Consider the following 20,946-nt stretch of genomic DNA (forward strand, 5'->3'; position numbering starts at 1 on the left):
AAGCTGCAAGAGCCCTGCCCTCTTTTGTATCTGGTCAAGAGGGCAGGACTCCTGCAGCTTTAATGGTGGTTATCCCCGGGATCCAAATGACACACAGGGACAACCTAGAGACGATCCCGGGATACATGCATGGTGTAGACATGCCCTATATCACACTGAGCTATGGCCCCACATAGGAAAGGGGGATGGGGCCTGGATAAAATGGGTGTGGCCGTCTGGGGAATCATGGAGAGCCATATTTGGCCCATTAGCTTGAGGTTCTGCACCCCTGCTCTAGCCTTATTTCAAAGAACAGAAATACAATGGACATGAATTAAGCACTTTTAAGTCCCACTGTTTTCCCAGGGAATGTTAAATATGTGCTTAAATCTCTCCTGCTGAAACCAAGGGGACTTTAAAATGTTTAACTTCCGTTTGATTTTTGATTTTTTTTACCTATGGGGTTTTCTTGATCCAAATCTTTGAGAGTACAAAGGCAGGCAGGCAGGAGTTGTCATACTGCAGTTACTCAATGGGAAGGAAATGTTTCCCCGGTGCTCCAGTGTATCCTTCACTTGACCATCAGTGTGCTGCAGCAGCATGAGTGATGGCCTTGTTCACTGAGCACAGCACCAATGAGTGTGCGAATGACCCTGAGTGTGAGTGTAACTATAAACAAGAATGGAGAACGGGCACAGAAAAGCTATTGATCCCGTTTAGACAACATGCTAAGCCATGGTTAGTCCACTAACCCTTTTGCAGCAAACGGTTAGTGAGCATATTTAAACCATGGTTATAAAGCCACTATGGTTAGGAGTGATTCACACAACACGCTAAGTCATGGTTCACATGACACGCTAAGCCATAATGTTTAGCTCAAAATGCTTAACCATCGTGGCTTTGTGTGTCGTCTGAATACGGTCATTATAAACAAAGCCATCTCTCCATTTTTCCTGGCCTCCATGTCTAGTATTATATAGCCTAAGTATAAGTAAAGAAAGTGTTAAAAACTACTGCCTTTTGCACTGTTTTGCTAGGGAACAGCCTTTTGTGCTGTCCTTGCAGATATTTATGCATTCCTCTCAAACTACCTCATGGCAAGCTCTGTAATAGCAAAAAAGAAGAAAAAAATACTTTTTTAAAAAAAGTGTGTCAATTCTGTCCATGCAAAATGAAATGCACAGAGATTTCTGCACGACGGGGCCGGCTTTGAGGGCCTTCCCTCACCCAGTGGAAACAAGACATTGCTGCTCGCCAGCTGGAAGGAATTAAATCCCTCCACAAACCATCACTGTTGCAAAAAGCCTCAGGCCTCACAGCTATTCCTCTCCCACAGCTGCCAGCTGAGGCCAACTTGTCTTACCCAAAGGCAAATGGGAAAAAATTCTCCTCGTTAGGCCCACGCTCTGCTGTGCTTTTCAGACAGATGCACAAAAAACGTTCTGCATTCAAAATCAACGTGCTCAGGACCTCACTGCATAGACGTAACTCCTGGTCAGTCTTTAGACAGTTCTTTGGATCATGTAAGGCACCATTTTGTGAACCGCCCAGAGAGCTTCGGCTATTGGGCGGTATAAAAATGTAATAAATAAATAAATAAATTTCTAAAATGAGAAGTGCCAAGGCAAGGAGGTATAGATTGTCCCAGTTCAATGTCATCTTCAAACCACGGTTTAGCCATCAGGAATGTGTTAACAGGCTAGTGGAGTCACCTCTTTTTCCTCCGCAAATGTATTCTGATTTCTTTGTGCACTTCCTTATAAACATCCAGTGCAATTTGTCAAAATCTCATCATCACAGAGGTGCATTTCAACACAGCCTTTATATTCATATATATATTTAAGAGCGTAGCGAGCAGACTACAAAAAGAAAATGAAGGGCCTTCTCTGCAGTGGCCCCACACCTATGGAACAAGCTCCCATCACAGATCCGCCATGCTCCATCATTGCAGGCTTTTAAGAAAGACTTGTAAACATTTTATTTTACCGTGGCCTTCTCATGGTATGAATACTGTTACTGCTGCTATTGCCATTGCTATTGCTGCTGGTTTTACTTTTGGCTTTTATTGTTTTAAGTGGCTATTTTATTGTGTTCATGTTTTTATTGATTTTAATATTTTAACTGTTTTATGTATTTTATTGTTGTAAGCCACCGTGTGAGGGCTTCTGCCAAGAAATGTTTTAAATAAATAAAATAAAAAACTAAAGAAGGTAATTGCAATCAACGGACTTAGGCCACAGCTAGACCTAAGGTTTATCCTGGGATCATCCAGGGTTCACCCCTGCCTGAGCACTGGATCCCCTGTGTGTCACCTAGATGAACAGGTTTGACCCCTGGACGATCCAGGGATAAACCTTAGGTCTAGCTATGGCCTTAGAGAGATGCTCCTTCGGGTATAAAACAAAATGAATGAGTGACAAGTGTTGGCCCTGATTCAGCTGGACTCTTATGTGCACTGTTAGGAACATGCTACTCTCCAAATCGTTTGAATGGAAAAGAGATTGGCAGTGGGAAACGCCTGCGCTCAGAGCAAGACTTGCAGAATGGGGTGGGGGAAAGTGTGTCCTTATACAAAGCTATTGAAATGTTACTTGAAATGTATTCAGACTGGGTGGAACCTAAATGGAGGCACAGCTTATTTGCACGAATGTTAAAGAACATGTGATGATATGCACCAAGATGGTTTCTTGCTGGAACACTGGAACCAGTTTGAAAGAGATGAGTGACTTTATGGCATTCCATAGAAACTAACACCTCTTTGTTATACTTTTGGAGGCAGGCAAAACTTTTTTGTTCCAGCAGGCTTTTGGAAATACTCTTGACCTGTGTTAATGTATTGGATTATTATTATTATTTTAAAAAAATGCGACTGCTTTTTATATTTTTTAAAATGTTTTTAATTTTACTGTGTGTTGAATTTTACTTTAACTTTTGTAAACTTATATTTATATATTTTAATTGTATATGTTTTAAACGTATAAACCGCCTTGAGTCCCAATACTGGGAAAAAGGTGGGATCATCATCATCATCATCATCATCATCATCATCATCATCCATTAGTCTCATCAGTCACTGGCATCACATAAAAAAACTATACAGAAAACCTTCAGAAACTGGGCCTACCAAAATACATCCACACCACCACCATCCAGAAAGCAGTCATCATTAAAACATGCTCAATTGTCAGGAAATTCTGAATCTGTAAAAGACAGCATGACTTGGCAATGCCTGTCATGTCCATCTAGAAAAACCGCCATGAGCACGAACGAGACAATAACAACAACAACAACAGAGTTAAGGTTATCTTTTAGAAGGAGCTGTGATTGTAGCCAATGCCTTTTTTTTAAAATCTGAGGACTGATGGAAAAAAGGGGGGGGTACTTTAAAGATGATCAGAATGGCAAAGATCAGTGCATTAGCACGCCTATCACACCGTTATTTTTAGGCACTAAATGATCATCTATGGGATGCTTCTCATGATACCATTACACAGAACAGTGGCACCAACCTCTCTACATTATAAATAGGGTGTTCCCTTTTTTGAGCAGACTGAAAGCCAGCCAGCCAGCCAGATGCTTAGCTCACCTAATGTCATGACCCCATCTGCAGAATGTTTGATGGTCTCTCCTTTACTAACAGGTGTTGTACCAGGGGACACATTCACTTAGGGCCACACCACATGCTACAAATAGTTGTATGTTTCTTTCCCTTATTGTTTTTTTAAATGCAAAGCAGCCCTGGAGGCTGTAATTGAGAACAGATGAATGGGATGGCAAGATCCTGCTGGTTTTGTACATAAAGGGAAAAAGAAATTAGGGATCTGTAACTCCCTGCCGCAACCCCCATGTGTGGAAACGAGTGTTGAATGTTGCGATTTTAAGTAGATGAATAGCAGGAGGAGAAAGGTGGATATAGGCCTTCGCTAGACCTAAGGTTTATCCAGGGATTGTTTTTTAATGTGTGCTGCTTTTAATGATGCACAGGTTTAAAATGTTTGAATTAGTTTTATGTATTTTATGGTGTTTTTATTTGTGTTGTACCCTGCCTCTACCTCTGGATCGATGTAACAAATAAATAAATTATTATTATTATTATTATTATTATTATTATTATTATTATTATTATTATTATTATCCCTGTTCATGTAAATGACACACAGAATATCCCGGGAGCAGGCAGGGACGATCCCGGGATAAAACTTAGATCTAGCTAGGGCCATAACCTCCTAACCTCTGTTTTTCTACTCTCAACTGCAACCTCCAATGCTTCTTTTCAGTTCAAAAAATGCAGAAAAGAAACATGCAACAAACTGTATGAGAGATGCACCAAAATTTGTGCAGCAAAGTAGAATATCAAATTATATATTATTGTTTTTACAGCAAAATGGGGTGATGAGATTTCATATTATTAGGAGGAGGACATTTGCAGTGTTTAGTTTCCTTTTTTACAGAATAATTCTTTGGTAGTTATAAGGACTGAAATGGAAGAATTCCCCAGATAGCCCTACATTTCAGTGTTCAAATCAGCCCTGATATTTTCTTCCCAACTTCTTGCTTGCTGGCTTCTGCTTTTCATTTTTTGCACGTATGCTCAAAGATTTACATAATGAAATAAGCAACGTGCTCAAGATTATTTTTCTCTGGGAGAGGCTGCAGCTTTCATTGGGCCTGTCAGGAAAAGGGTTTATTAACACCCTTGACGTTGTCTGAGTATTGACTGGGCCAAAGCAGCTGTGCTTGCAAACTGGCACTTTGCCCGGGCTGGGCTTTAGCTGGGCACAGTTAAAACCCGAAGGTGAAGAGTCTCGCTTGAAATGCAAAGTCGATGTAAGGTTGCCAACCCTTGAAATAATAATAATACTTTTAAAAAATGGTATCCAGGCAGGGCCTGAGATGGAGCCCACAGAAAACGCTTTGTTCATCGAATATGTATGGCAATTGCATGTGTTTTTCCACTTCCCTCCTATAACCGAGCAATAGCATCCATACACGATATCAGGCCCAAACGGATCACAACACAACTAGACTAGAACAAGTAAAAAGCCCTGTTTAGGCCTTCACTAAGTGGTTAAATGAAATGCATGAGGAGAGGGAACACACTAGCCCCACTCCCTCCATTGTCAAGCCCATTGCCCTCTACTCATGGAGGAAGACTTTCTAGCATGCTCTCCATCATGTGGAAAGCCTCCATAGAAACTTCTCCTAAACTAGGAGCGACATCAGAAGAGCGTTTTATTGCACACTCGTTACTCCCCACCTACAGATGTTTGCAAGTACTTTTGAAGTCGTCGTCCGCCTCCCATGCGTCTCCCACTCTTTCTTGCCTTCTTTCCATCACAAAATAGACCACAGTAAATCCGATTTTATTTTATTTTTGGGAATGAAATGTGCCGCCATTTCCTGCTGTGCGCAGGAAAAGCAGTATAATAAAAATGGCCACTGAACGGGCCACATGGTCACTGTTTACTTTCCCTTTCTTCCCTTGTGTGAAGAAAGAGGAAGCATTGAGGGACAGAAGCGGAGGGAAAGCAACAGTAAGGAAACATGATTTTCCCTTGTCTGATGTCTCTCCTTATCTACACTACTGCTTTATAGCGGTGTTGAAGTGCACTGATAACTGTTGGGACACAATCCACATTCCATATACTGCTTTCATAGTGTTATATCCTGCCTTTTATTTTAAATTCATAATGCAGCAGCTTGCCAAACAACAGGCCATTGGGGGAGACCAGGTTCAGCTGCCATTTTTAAATTTCGCATGTGTAGACTGTACTGTGCCTACACAAACATCTGCTTCCTTCACCCAAAACTTCCCTGAGCAGAAGGGGCCAACAAGGAAGCTTCACAGTGCTCAACAGGGTGTCCATGTATGAATCACCAAAAAATAAAAAACAGAAAGAGGGAATGCACCACCAAAAAAGAAAAAGAAAAAAGAAAACACATTTTCACACGCTAGTTTATAATTTAGAAATTATTACTAGAATTTAAGTAGAAATACAGTACATCTCACCATGGTGTGGAAGACTAAGATCCGGTGGCCAGTGTTCCTGCCTGTTCAGTTTGCTGTCCAGATACTCACAGGGTCTTTATTTTTAAACTGGAATTGGACAGGACAGCCCTTCAAATAGAGGATGCCTTCCAATGGAGCAGGGTGGGGGGAAAGTAGTTCTCCAGATACTTTAGACTTTCCCAGCATTCTGGACCATTGGCCAAGCAGGGGCTGCTAGGAGTTGAAATCCAAAGCTGCTAGGAGATCTACCTTCTACACATCCTTACAATAGAGGCAAGACCTCTGACAGTTCTCCAAATAGGCGACTGTCCTCTATAAAAGAGACTACCTTAAATTGTGTGAGATACCGTCTCGCTTCTTTTCAGGTGAACATGATTGAAGGAACCATCTCACTTCCTTGTTTCTCCCACTTGAAACCACTCCCATTTCCTTCAAAACCTTTGCTTGCTTCTCCCACCTTATCAGGTACTGGGCTAGAGGGTTATGACCTTTTCTGCAATCTCCATATGTCTACTTCCAGGTCAAATTTGTGGAAGGACATGGGGGTGGGCCTCTCCCTTAATGGACTTGGAAGTGCATACTAGATATGCAGGATCTATGGTTTTAAAAGCAATAACCAAACACCTTGAACTGAGACTGGAGTCTTACTGGGAGTCTGTGCAAATTGCCTGTGCATTTTATGGGTGCAATACACTCTCTGCAGCCTCCGCTTTTGTGCTGACCCCACAAACTATTTGGCTAGAGGGGCCCCTGCATTCACCTTCAGTGTAGCCTAGAAGGTAATGTAAATCCAGATGGGCTGCTCCTTTAAAGCATCATCAACAGTGGGATTATGTATTGCACTAAGCAAAGGCTGAAGGCTCAGCAGAATTAACTCTGCCCACTGACTCACTTCCACACCAGCTGAACACTAGGCATATCTCTCCTCAATATCGCACTTCTCTCCCACCATGTGAACAACAACAACGGAGGCCAAAGTTGTTGCTGCACACACCTCAGCCCCTCACTCCAGTTGCCTGTGTTCTTGGTTCACACACAGACAGCAGCTGAGGTGCAGGAGGGGAGAACTTTGACAGCCAGCCGCCATTGCTATTCACGCTGGAGAGGAGGGGTGTTAAAAGACCTCTTTGCCAATATCTCAGCTTGGGAGGAAGCCACTGAGGTGCATAAAATTGTGAGAGTGTGTGTGTGTCCTCATCATTAGAGGCTACGCTGAGGGCCCTGACAGAAAGGTCTTAAGGTCTGATGGGTCAGTTGCCTAACTCAAGTACAGGGATTGGGTTCTTTACAACTTTATAGCTCTATAATAGCAAACTGAGATGGTGAGTGCCAATGGGATTGTAGCCACTGGTGCCACTGAGAAACAAGATGGAAACATTAGCCTGCACAAGGTATACTTGTTAAACTATTGTATGTTAACCACTTAGAGGTTTTATTATATTAAGCAGTATACAAGTAGTAGTAATCTACTTATCTTATATTCTTATCTTACCTTTTCTTGGGCTCATCTACTGTACACCAAGCAGGATATTCCACTATGAAAGCAGTATATAAAAGGCAGGAGCCACACTACTGCTTTATAAGGTATTGAAGTGCACTGAGAACTGTTGGGGCCCATTGACACAGACCATATACCGCTTTCATTCCACTTTCATCATGTTATATCCTACTTGGTGTAGATGAGCCCCTTATATCTATATAAACGGAAGAGTTTGTTTGTATGTCCTCCTACAACTCGAAAAACGTACATCTGATTATGAAACTTTTAGGATTTGTTCTACCTCTACATGGGATGGTTTTAGGCATAGTGAACATTTCACCAGCCATCTTGAAACAAAATGGCGGTCAACCAAACTTTTTACACATTTACTGCTTCAATACCACTTGGCATGATGATTCAGCACTGTGGTGAGCAAATTTTAATGGTACAAAAAGCACTATAAAATTAACAGCAATTAGTAAACAAAAACTAAAATAGGCTCAAAAGTAATATAAATACAATACACAGTTAACTCCATGGCAGAGGCCATGCCTAGAGGGTGCCAGTGGGTGTGGCTTCAGTCAGGTGGGGCAGGCACAATGTCTCCAACTCTGACAAGTGTGTAAGGTTTTGTTGTTCTTCCTAACCCATGCAAAGCTGGGTCAATTTGCTAGTAAATAATAAAATATTGAGACTCAAAAATCACCAAGAGATTTACCACTAGATCAAAATCTGCCTTTTGCCTTCCCTTGACTTAGAGAGCCAGCAGTCGTCTCCTTGACTGGGGCTTCCAACAGGAATGCTATTGTAATCCCAGGGATGGCTGAATCTTCCTGCAAATGCTGCCTTGTTCACAACTGACCCTCCCAGTTGGGCACACATGTACAAGGTATGTGTGGCCAAGTTTGGTAGTGAGAACCAGCACTGTGATTCTTAGAGGGCTTTAAGGTATGTGTGGTGTGACTGTGTGTGTGTGTGTGTGTGTGTGTGTGTGTGTGTGTGTGATATAACTCTAACACCAATGGCTGAGTGGGGAATGCTGCGAGTCGTAGGATTGCACCCTTATGGCTCCCACATGCATAGGATTGCACCCTTATGGCTCGCACATGCCCACTACACAGGCCTGCAGTAACTCTAATGATGCTACTCCATCTCTCTATTTCATTTCTATACTGCCCAATAGCTGAACTACTAGTAAGATGAAGATTCCAATTCTGCATCCAATAACTTTAAACGAAGGACTGGTCGCATTGCACGGAGAAAGACAAAACTTTCGTTTGCTCTACAGGAGCCTTAAGTGTTAGGTTGTCTTATCACTCTATTTATAGATTCTATTCATAGATTTTGTGAGCTGGCCAACCTCCCTATGTCTCATGTTGACACTGAAATATCTGACAAGTCTGCTTCCATCTATATCATTCTTAATCACTAGATCTCTCACTAATTAGGCTTGATCATAACCTGCACTCCCATTTCTTTTACATGCCTGACCTTGCATTTTATGTGGAGCTGATGACCAAGCAAGTCAGGTGGCTTTTAAAACAAACCAGACATATTTCCCACTGACTAGACAAAGATTTAATTTAGCACAGAGGTACAATTTTAATTAGCTACCAGGAAAAATGATTTCAAGAGTTAGTCTGTGAGTGGAAAGAAACATCACATTGATGGTGAAGCTGTGACCAATGGTTAGTTGTGAATGGCTTTCATTTTTATTTTATTTTAAGACAAGTTAATAACAGGTGATTGCTACCTCAGTGTGTGGGGAAGTGAGATTTAACCCCTTTCTCTCCCACCACAGTTCTTATTAAAATCGCCACCCCTCTTGCTGTTATTAGCATCAATTGGGGGGGGGAGCGTACTGGGGCTTAACAGCAGTGTGGGTGTGGATTTCCATCAGGACCAAAATGGGGGAGGGATTATTATTATTATTATTATTATTATTATTATTATTATTATTATTATTATTATTATTTCTTACCTGCCTCTCCCTCTACCCACTCCACACACATGCACTGTGCAGTATGTTTCTGATGAAATTCCTTCATACACATATGTGGCTGCTTTAATTTGATTTTTAAAAAATATTCCTAAGATGTGCTAAATGCAAGTTTAACATCATGTCCAGTTTGGCCCTAGGTCCAAAACCATACTCTTTGGCTCTTAAGATATCTCATCTTCGCAACAATAATGAAAAATGGTTGTAGTCTGGTTAAGAGAAGCACCAAAATGAATACACATAATATCTCCACCAGAAAAGAAAAATAAAAGTACGTAAAATGATGTGGCTGTGGGAGGGGTTAGCCCTGCTTCTCTTGACATTGGTTCTCTTTAACTAAAATGGGGGGGGGGGGGCTGTCTATATGCAGGGAAAGCCCTGTGGTGGCTGCGGAACTGTGCTGCATCAATTAGACAAGTGGTTCCCACAGTGGGCGGTACCGCCCCCTTGGGGGCAGTGGGATTGCAAAGGGGGGCGTTAAGAGGCAAGGGGGCGGCAGGGGGCGCTAAGAGGCAAGGGGGCGGCAGGGGGGTGCTCGAGATGGTCTTTTCCGAGAAGCGCCTCTTCAGAAGGTCAGGGACATTTTTATGGGAAAAGGTAGTTTGGTCCCAAGCCATATAGGGGAAGAATCCACACATGTATTAATACCATTTAAGAAGAGTCCTTTTAACGGTGTATTGAAATGTTTCAAAGCACCAAAACGCTAATGAAGAGACATACTCTGCTTGGTGTGCCCCACCACGCCGGCTGCAAAACAGAGGCGTTCGCTTTCTTTTCCCTCCCTCCCTCGGCAAGCCTGCGGCGGGTGCTTCCCATTTAAAGGGACCACGCGCAGGGGGCACTGGGCATGAGTTTGTGGAACCAAGGGGGCAGTTACCTGAAAAAGTTTGGGAACCACTGAGTTAGATGAATCAGGTGCAGCTACTGCGGAGGCTTTCCTGCAAAGCTGCAAATTGAAAAAGTCCGGGATTTACCCTGAATTTTTCAATCGAAGTGACGTAAGAACTGCTCTTCCACTGTCTGATGTTGCTCCGGGGCCAATTCGGGAGCGAAGCCTGGTGGAAGGCGACCAGCAACTGGTCGCTTTTCACCAGGAAGAGGGGTGTGTGCTATGGGACCCAGATGGCCACTCAGAAACCCCATGCTCCCTTCTCAGCTGTGAGAGGGAAACTGTGGGGTTTCAGAGGGAGGCAGCGCCAGCCCGTCGCCGTGAAGAACAACCCCTGGATGAAGTCTACAGTATTGGCTTTATACAGTAAGGGAGCAAAGCACCACCAAAGAAATAAATAGAAAACTACTAAGGTTCACAAAATGGCAAGTCGATGAAGCGTGGGGGGACATTAAAAAAAAGGGGGGATAATTAAGTTAAAATTAGAAGCTTATAAAATGGTTCAGAGGGAAAAGGAGCTGTGTCTAGAGATGCGAAGGTCTGGAGGGGAAACAGCAGTTTCCCCTCAGTTTTGTTTTACCCCAAAAGGACTGTTTTTTTTTTTTTTTTTTCTGGAAAAATCGAACTGCTCTGGATTATGAATATTTACTTTTAGAATTTAAGACAAAGTATTTATATATTGTTACCCAGCCTTTACTACTCATAAAATGATTTCTAAAATTTATGTAATAAAGAAACTTTTATAGAAAGGCTAGAGATGTAAAATGTCTGGAAATAATGAAGCCATGGGGAAAGGTGTATTTTGAATTCTTACTATAAGGGCCTCCCTGGTGGCGGTCCCCAATTTATGGAATGAGAGGCCTGTCTAGTGCCAACATTATCATCTTTTTGGCACCAGGTTAAAATGCCCTCTTTTCTCAGGCATTTGGCAGCATATAATGAGTCTTTTTGATCAGGTCCTGGATTGTTTCTGGCTGATGGATTTAAATTTTAGATATATGTTTCATGTGTGCTGTTTTATGTCCTCACATGAATGGCTTTATACTTTATATATTATATTTTAATGATTTTTAATTTTTGTGAACTGCCCAGAGAGTTTCGGCTATGGGACAGTATAGAAATTTAATAAATGAAGTAAAATGAATGTGAGGCCATGGCTAGACCAGGCCTATATTCCAGGATCATCCTGGGATCATCCCTGTGCATCCAAATGACACACAGGGGATCTCGGGAGCAGGCAGGGATGACCCCTCCATTTGCCTGGGATAATTTTTAGGTCTAGCTAAGGCCTAAGACTATCAGCATAGTTGGTTCCTTATTAAAATGATTGACTATATGTTCCTGATAGACTTTTATGCTCAGTTTTCTAACAAGTGAGTGGAGTCACCATTGTGCATTCTTCACAGTAAATGTGCATTCTTGACAGTTTGGTTTTTGTTCAACAGGGCCCTGTGTTTCTGATGCTGTAGCAACCATTTAATGTAGTTCTAATTATTCAGACAATAATTACAAATTTACTGTTTATTTAAAACTTTAAAAAAATATAAACATAATTTTACGAGCCAACTAAGTTATACATAAAATAACTTTAGGAACAGAAAGGCTGCTTTATGTTCCCAAAGCAGCTGTTCCTAACCTGGTGTCTTCCAGATGTTTTGGACTACAGTGCCCAGCATTCCTGACCTTCAGCTATGCTGCCTGAGACTGACAGAGATGAAGTCCAAAATATCTGGAGGACACCTTAACCTCTACACAAGAGCCATCGAAATCAACATATTCCATCTTGACACTTTCCGCAAAGTCAGAAATTCCGATCATACCCTTGAATGACCTTTCAAGCAAGTCGTTGATCGAACGCAACCTGAAATCCAAGCTACTCTTTCCAGGAAGAAGACGGGCACTGCAGAAGTCACAGTTCCAATAACATGCCCCAGCTGAACTTCACATGATCTGATAACATTCTGTCACTTTTAGAAGCTGTTGCATGAACCTAGGTAGCTTTTGCTAAGCCTGATAAGAAAACGAACTGCAGAAGCGTTATCAAGGGGGAAACATGAATTCATGGTCAACAACGAGGCCATTTCTCCTTTCAGATGACAGGGAAAAAATGCAGCATGGAGTGGGATTTCACATTTCTCTTTGAGCGTATAGCTTCAATATCTACTACCAAAATTATATATTCCTATTAAACTCTTCAGAGTCCTATTCTATAGGCCTAATCTACACCAAGCAGGATATTGCACTATGAAAGCGGTATATAAAAGGCAGGAGCCACACTACTGCTTTATAATGGTACTGAAGTGCACTGATAACTGTTGGGGGCCATTAACACATCTACACCAAGCAGGATATAGCACTATGAAAACGGTTTGAAAGCGGTATATGGTTTGTGTCAATGGGCCCCAACAGTTGTCAGTGCACTTCAATACCACTATAAAGCAGTAGTGTGGCTCCGGCCTTTTATATACCGCTTTCATAGTGCAATATCCTGCTTGGTGTAGATGAGCCCATAGATACTGAACTCAAAGTGACTCTTCTTTTGCGTACTATCAGCAACCACTCTAGGGGGATCGCGGCATGAACAGCAGAATCACGTGGAGCAGAATCCATTTCAGGTTTAGGGGTAGGAGGATCACATGTTGGAATGCTCCTCTATTAAAAAATCTCTGCACATAAAAAAAAATATCACAGGAAAATGGCCAATGGAATCAAGAGATGAAGTCCTGGGACGTTGAAAAAATAGGTAATTCATTCCAAGGAGGAGCCCTACTTGCTTTGGCCCTGGATAATATATATGGGCCTTTTTCAGGGGCTAGGGTTCAAAAAGTGCCTGCACAGATCTCTCAAAAAGATAGATCGGGTTTGCACAACATGCTAGTTGAATGTGCGTTGTTACTGAACCATGTGTTGTTTGTTGAGCTGTAGGTTACTGTGTTGTCTGAAGCCAGGACATTTTCCATTGGGTGTCTTATTAACTATGCAGTGTTGCTTATTTTTCTTGAACAAGCCATCATGAGAACCCATTGTTTGTTTGTGGGGTTTTCAGGGTAGTTAACAAGCCACACTGCATGGTTAACTAGGGTTGTTTATTGCAGGGAAATCCGGTTCTTTTAAGAACCAACAGATCCCTGTGATGGTTCTGGCTTGGCTTGCATTTACGAGCCGAGTCATGCGATAATTTCCAAAACCTGGGAATGTTACCAAGGATTTTTGTGTGTGCAAAATTGCAGGATGATTTGCACAAAATGGCAACCATAAATAATGCAATTTGTGCAAATGGACCATTTGTGGCCGTGATTTTGTGATTTGCGCAATCCCCTTCTGACAAACCCACGAGTTGGCCCAAGTTGTTGTGCGCCGAGTTAGGCCAACTTGCTGGTGATCAAGCCAGAGTCCAGGGGTGCTGAGCTGGTGAAATTGTGCTGAGCTCCACCTCACAAACGGATTCCTCAGACATTCCTATGGTTAACCACTCTGAGGAAAATGTTCTGAGTCCAGACAATATGCTAACCCACTGTTCAACAAACAACCCATGGTTCAACAAGAGTCCACACTCAACCACTGAGTGTGGGTTAGTGTTTTGTGTGAACAGCCCCATAGTTTCCAAGAAGTATCCCGTGAATCTTGAATTGTAGGATTAATCTTCGAGACTATCTTTGTCAGAGATCTTTGCTGGCACTTTTAGAAATATTGACCCTTGAAGAAGGCCAATGACATGATGACATAGGGCTACTCTTTGAAATAAAACGACAGATTTTTTTCAACATCCTGAGACTTCATCTCTTTATTCCATTAGACATTTGGGGTGTCCTTGAGTTTTGGTTGATGCAGTTTGGAAATGGAGCAGTCCAGCCAGAATATTCTATGTGATTCTTGTGACTTCTTCGGTACTCTGCTAAAAAGAGAAAATCCCCTTTCAACAGAGCTGCTGGCACCAGGTGTCACTTTTTAAATTGTACTTAATTGTAACAATGTAATACCAATTCATTATATTTCAATTCGCAGGCAAAACACATCTTCTTCCTATAATTCTCGAAATAAATGTCTATATAAAAATAATACTGCAATGGAATACAAAGAATTTTCAAAATGTCACAAACTTTTCAACAAGAACGCAAATAAAAATAGTAGTTAAGACTTCCTGGAATCCTGTCTTTTACTTGACTATAGAGTCATGTTTTAACCTCTGCTTTAGGCACTTATATCTTAGAGTTTCTTAGGAATCCTAAATTAAATGTAACGTTGTTTGATTTCTGTGTAAACGGAAGAGAACCACTGTACTCAGTACAGAACAGGATGCATCTTTGTTGTGCAATTAATTGCAGCTTAATGAATCCCGCTGATTATCAGGCCCCTGGATGTCTGTAAACTGGAAAGCCAGCACTGCCTGGTGAATAGATTGTGCTGGACAAATCCTGGCTCAGACGCAGACTGAGGTCATAAGAGCGTGAGAACTACTATGTTGGGTCAAACTCCCTGTGTGTGCAGTGTGAATCTCTGACTCATTTACCAAAAGTAGCTTTGCACACTTTGCAACCTGCTTGCCATATGCTATCAGGAGTCACCACAAGCTATAAAGAGAGAAAAGGAATGCAAAAGAAAAAGTAAAGCCACTCCCCAGAGAACCAGTGCACAATGGTTAACGTCCATTCCAATCCAGAGTAGCTTGAGTTGGAAGAGGTGTACAAAGTTATGCATGGTGTGGAGAAAGTGGATAGGGAGACTTTTTTTCCCTTTCTCATAATACCTGAACTTGGGATCATCCCATGAAACAGATTGGTGGGAGATTCAGGACAGATAAAAGGAAGGACTTCTTCACACAGTCCTTTTTTAAACGACAGAATTCGCTAATACAAGATGTAGTGATGGCCGCCAATTTGGATGGCTTTAAAAGGGGGTTGGATAAATTCATGGAGGAGAAGGCTGTCAATGGCTACTAGTCCTGATGGCTACATTCTAAGCCATAATGTTTAGCGCAAAATGCTTAACACCACCATGGCTTAGCTTGTCGTCTGAACAGGGTCAATGTTTTGGAAATTTAATTAAAACCTTGCCTCGAATTTGGGGGAGCGTTGAATTGATCCATGCAATTTCTATAGGGTTTTTTTTTAATAAAAAATAAAATAAAAAATGGTCACTACAAACTTGGCAGTTGTGTAAATCAGCTTTGAAGCTGCAATTTTATACACAAGATCTGAGCTCCAAGTAAACATGATTGAGATCCTACTTTGTCCAAGAAAAGGAAAGGTGCAAATGAGATGACAAATGTCTTTTGCATCTCATACTTAAAAAACAAAAGACTTCCTTGCATTTAACAGTGGCACGTTTATTACTTCTAAACACTAATTCTAGAATAGGGGTGCACAACTCATGGTGTTAGTTTGACCACCATAACAATGGTCCATAGGCAGCATGCAGCCCTTGGGTCCTCCTGAGAAGCCAGCACTGCCCCACTCACTCCCCCCCATAGCCCAGCTGACCCATACACCAGCTACAAAATAACCAGATCCTACTATGTGCAAAGCATGTGCTCCATAACTGAGCTATGTAACTACAAAGAAACCACCCAGAGAGGGTAAGTTGGAACTTCCTGGACCCCTATAAAAGTTTCCAGATCAGAGTACATTTCCTGTGATAGACATCTCTTACCCTCACCTCCCTGCAGAAACTAAGGCCTTAGCTAGACCTAAGGTTTATCCCTGGATCGTCCAGGCGTCGAACCCGTTCATCTAGGTGACACACAGGGGATCCAGTGCTCAGGCAGGGGCGAACCCTGGATGATCCCAGGATAAACCTTAGGTCTAGCTGTGGCCTAAGTTTGGCAGTTTCATGCCATTCTGGTAGGAACATAGGAAGCTGCCTTATACTGAGTCAGATCATTGCTTCATCTAGACCAGTATTGTCAACACTGACTGGCAGCAACTCTCCCAAGTTTCAGCATAATTTTTTACCAACCTTAACTGGAGATGCCAGGAATTGAACATGTGACTTTCCGAATCCATAGCATGTGCTCTATCACTGAGCTGTGTCCCTTCTCTTAATATATGAATTAATCCAAAGACTCACAGGGGGTCTTAGGTAGGGATGCTTGAAGTATATTCTTGGCAAATTCTGATACAAACAGACCTGACCTACCCCTCCTGGACAGAACATAGTTATCCCTCCGACTTTTGCAGTGCAGTTCTAGTCTCAGAAAATGTATCAAAAATGCAATTTAAAATGCATAATTTTAAATAAAATGCATTTTAAAATTTGTATTTTGAGATAAAATATGTTTAGGGTACAATCGGGTGCATATTTAGACCAAAAAAAAAGCTGGCTGGGGAATTCTGAGAGTTCTATGACTTTTTTCTGTCTAAATATGCACAGGATTGCGCCCTTAGAAGTGTGTATTTTGTGAATGCATAGTTAAATACAAATATTCATGCACATTTTAAAATATGCAGAGATTATTGCAGAAATGGGATGAAACGGATTTATGAATGAACGTGACATAGACCGGAAATGGACAGATCTATCCATCCCTAGTCATAGCCTCTGAAGCGCCTCTGGTCAGAAAATAGCCTGTGAACTAATGGTAGATGAAAGAAAAGGGAATTCAAGATTGTGCTCCTCAAATTACATTTTGAGGAAAGGAAAATGCAGCCCATTCCTTGCCAATCAGGTAAATCTACTTTATGCCTCCGGGGTAATGGTTTCACATTGTCCCAGGAAAATCTTATTTATAGAAAGAACCCTTTGAATGGTCACAGCTTGTTTACAGCTCAGGGGCCGTTTATACCACAGAGAAAATTACGTTTGGCAAAGGTTACAGTATTTGTTTGGGCTGATTGTGTAGATAGATTCAATTTGCTTCCTGCAGCGGAGGCTGTATTAAACTGACTGCTTCCCTATCCCCCACCCCCGGTTGTGCATTGCTACGCTTGGAAATATTCGAAATAGGGTGACCATATTTTGGAAAACAAAAAGGAGGACAATATGGTCGCCCCCAAGGGGGCGTGTCCAGCACCAAGGGGACGTGCCCACCCGAACATAGCCTTGGTCACATGTCTGATTTTACAGCACACATTTAAGACAAATCTCTTCTACATAACATCTTAATGTTAAAATCACTGAAATAAAGAACAAGTGAGAGATTCAATGTATCTGAAATTAACTTCACTCACTCCTACTTTTGTAGGTTTTGCTGTACTTTGAAGCTTTTGCTATACTCTTTGTGTTATTTTATTTATTTATTTATTTATTTATTTATTTTATTACATTTATATACCGCCCCACAGCCGAAGCTCTCTGGGTGGTTTACAACAATTAAAAATAGTAAACATTAAAAGTATACAAAAATTTAAAAAACATAAAAACAGTATAAAAACAACAGTATAAAAAGTGTTACATTCTCCCCTTCCCTCAAATATTTTTTTCTGACTGTATCTTCACTCATTGCAAGCTGCTGTTGTTGTTAACAGGGTTTGCTACTGGCCCCAGATCTGTTTCAAATTTGGTATGGTTAAAGCTCTACCTAAAAGCTATCATGGTGCCAACTTTCAGCTCTTTATCTTTAAAAATGACAGTTTAAAAAATAATAATTTTAAAACCTCATTTTTAAAAAAAATCCTAAAAAATCAATGGATGAATGGATCTCTTTCAAATTTGGTGTGGCTAAAGCTCTACCTAAATCCTATCATGGTACAAAGTTTCATCGCTTTATCTTTAAAAATGACGATTTAAAAAAATAATAATTTTAAAACCTCAATTTTTAAAAAAATCCTAAAAAATCAATGGATGAACGGATCTGTTTCAAATTTGGTGTGGCTAAAGCTCTACCTAAGTCCTTTCATGGTGCAAAGTTTCATCGCTTTATCTTTAAAAATGACGATTTAAAAAAATAATAATTTAAAACCTTAATTTTAAAAAAATTCCTAAAAAATCAGTGGATGAACAGATCTGTTTCACATTTGATATGACTAAAGCCCTTCCTAAGAGCTACCATTGTGCCAAGTTTCATGTCTGTATCTTAAAAAATGATGGAGTTATAAGCATTTTTGTTAATTCCCATTAGAGCTGCTCTTTGTAAAAATCCGGATTTCCCTCCCCCTCCCGGATTTGCCGGTTTACAACAAAAACCTGGACAAATCCAGGCAAATCCAGTCATATGGTCACCCTATTTGAAACACATACTGAAGAGTGTATATAATCAGTTTGGATTATCATGTGTGTGCGTGCCTTTCTCTCCCTGTGTCTTTAACAGCTTCACATTGGAAAAACAACAACAGGTAAAGCCTTCCTCCATCACTGCGGGGAAAATCTTCACTGGTTGAAATTCTACTTGCCACTTTAATAATAACTAAAGCAGGGATGTTGAACCTCTTTTGGCTCGAGGGCCAAATCCCATTTGCAGAAAAGTTCTTGGGGGCCGCATTCCAGCTGTGGTAGGGCCAAAGTACCAAAAATGCCAGCGTGTTTTAGCTTAAAGCTTTTGCTGTCAGTCGCTAAGCCTTAGGAGAGGTGTCACAACCTTTGAGAATGGGGAAAATCTGCAGAAAAGCTGGGAAGACACAAAATGATCGGTTCTTGGGGGAAAGGGGCATGGCCACCCTAGGAAGCCCCAAGGGACCTCTGCTAAGGTTCCTCACTCCTGAACTAAAGGGATGCAAGCCTTGCAAACAAGAAAAGCTGGCAGGCCTAACTAGAAGAAGTATTAAAGTCATAGGAACCCTGTTCTTTTTTCCCATCTAGGCACCTCCACCTGGGATTCTAGAGAGCTGCTACCTGCCAGAGTAGGCAGTCAGGATCAGGCCTGGTCTCCTGAATCAGACTCAGAGCCTGAAGAAGTAGACCAGCCAAGACAAAAAGCAGAGAGGAAATTCTCTAAGATCTCCAGGAGTTAAAGAGGAATCTTCCCAGGAGCTTAATGAAAAGGAGGCTCAGAGATCATCTTCCCTCTTCTCCCCATTCCTGGGGACTCTGCCTTTGTCAGAGTGGGAGGGAGCAATGGAATTGACAGATCCCAGAGTCTGCCACAGGGTCAAGTGGGCAGAGTTGAGAGGAGGTGGGAGGTGGTTCACTAGGATAGTCACTCACCATAAGTTACAACTTAAAGACCCTCTCTGAAGGAAGAGGGTCGGTAAAAGCCTGCTGGGCACCACAGGAAACTGTCTGTTTATTTAATAGGCAACTGACTTACTTTCTAGGCTAAAGAAGCTTAGAGAATAGCTCCTAGTGTTCACACCCCCTTCAGGTGTGAAAAAATGTCTATGTACTGAATAAAGCTTTATGGATTGAACAGCAGACCTCTTTGTTGTCTCACATTTCAGCAGAAGGGCTTGGGATCATAGCATAGGCAATACTGAGCTATATGAACAAATAGTCTGACCTGGTATAAGGCAGCTTCTACATTCTCTCTGCTTATAGGCTCTGGTACATATAGGTTTGATTTGCATGATCTCCTCACACCCACTCCGGTGGAGGCTGGTGACTCCGATGAATCTGGAGCTGGTGAATCTGCTTCAGGCTTCAGACCGAACCAGTAAGAACTGTAAAGTAGTTATCTAAGGTGGAAAGCACCAGTAGAGTTCTGACTGAAAGCCAGTGTGTTCACCGCCCCACTGACATTGGAGCCTCTGCATCCACTGCTTATCCATTACAACTTTTTTTTAAAATCATTTATTTAAAATATTTCTGGGCTGCCTTTCAGGGCCAAACCCAGTCAAGCCCCAAGCGGTGTACAGCAATAAAACCAGTGTGATATTAAGAATGATAAACAGACAATAAAAATAGTAAGAACACAATAAAAACAGCAATAAAACTAACAATAAAATCAGCAGCAAAAGCAATCCTATTAGGAGAAAGCCAGAATAAAAATTTTCAAGGCCTGTTAGCATTTCCAGACTGCCTTACTGCTAAAAAGCCCTCAAGACTGAATACAACTTCTTCAAACAAAAACAAGAACATTAAAAATGGTTCAAACATTAAATTATAATTGAAAGGTGCTATATTGAAAACAAGGAGCAAAGCTTTCACAGCATGCAGTGTTCAGCATTCACAAGGCATTAGGTGTATGTATGGATGAAACATGCCACAGTGCTCAAATTACTGCAGGAAAAGTTGAGTGAAATCTACGGTCCACAGCCTAACCCCATTTAGTTTTAGCCAAAACATTTTTTTTATTTATTTATTACATTTCTATACCGCCCAATAGCTGGAGCTATCTCTGGTAGTCTTCTAAAAATGGTGGCTAAGGGAGCTGGCCCAAAAGGTAAGTGTGCCTCCCCACATCCCTGTAATATGAGCACCTGCTCCTTCCGCTATGAAACAATTTCCAGCTGGGTTGAATTTGTAGAATGGCTTTCACTCTCTGATAGTTCTTCAACTGTCTAATGGAAATATCATCATGGTTTTGAGCATGAATGTAAGAACTATGCAAGTGAAGCACTTTGAAGTTTTATGCTGGAACTGATCCATGGCCCACAGAAATTCCAGTGTGGTCTTATTAACCCCAACACGGTTGACTCATTCACTTCAGTGAGTGGCTTGATGGTGAAGCAAAAAGTATTTTTTCTGAATATTCTTTCCAGAGCCTGCTTCTATCACCA

General features: G+C 41.4%; 1 protein-coding gene across 1 annotated transcript in view; it reads right to left on the reverse strand.

Annotated features, from left to right (window-relative positions):
• GHR (growth hormone receptor) overlaps positions 1-20,946 on the reverse strand; it is a 172,836-nt gene that overhangs the window by 102,880 nt on the left and 49,010 nt on the right. The gene's annotated exons all lie outside the window — the stretch shown is intronic.

The sequence above is a fragment of the Elgaria multicarinata genome, chromosome 6 (assembly GCF_023053635.1).
Source record: "Elgaria multicarinata webbii isolate HBS135686 ecotype San Diego chromosome 6, rElgMul1.1.pri, whole genome shotgun sequence".
Lineage (NCBI taxonomy): Eukaryota > Metazoa > Chordata > Lepidosauria > Squamata > Anguidae > Elgaria > Elgaria multicarinata.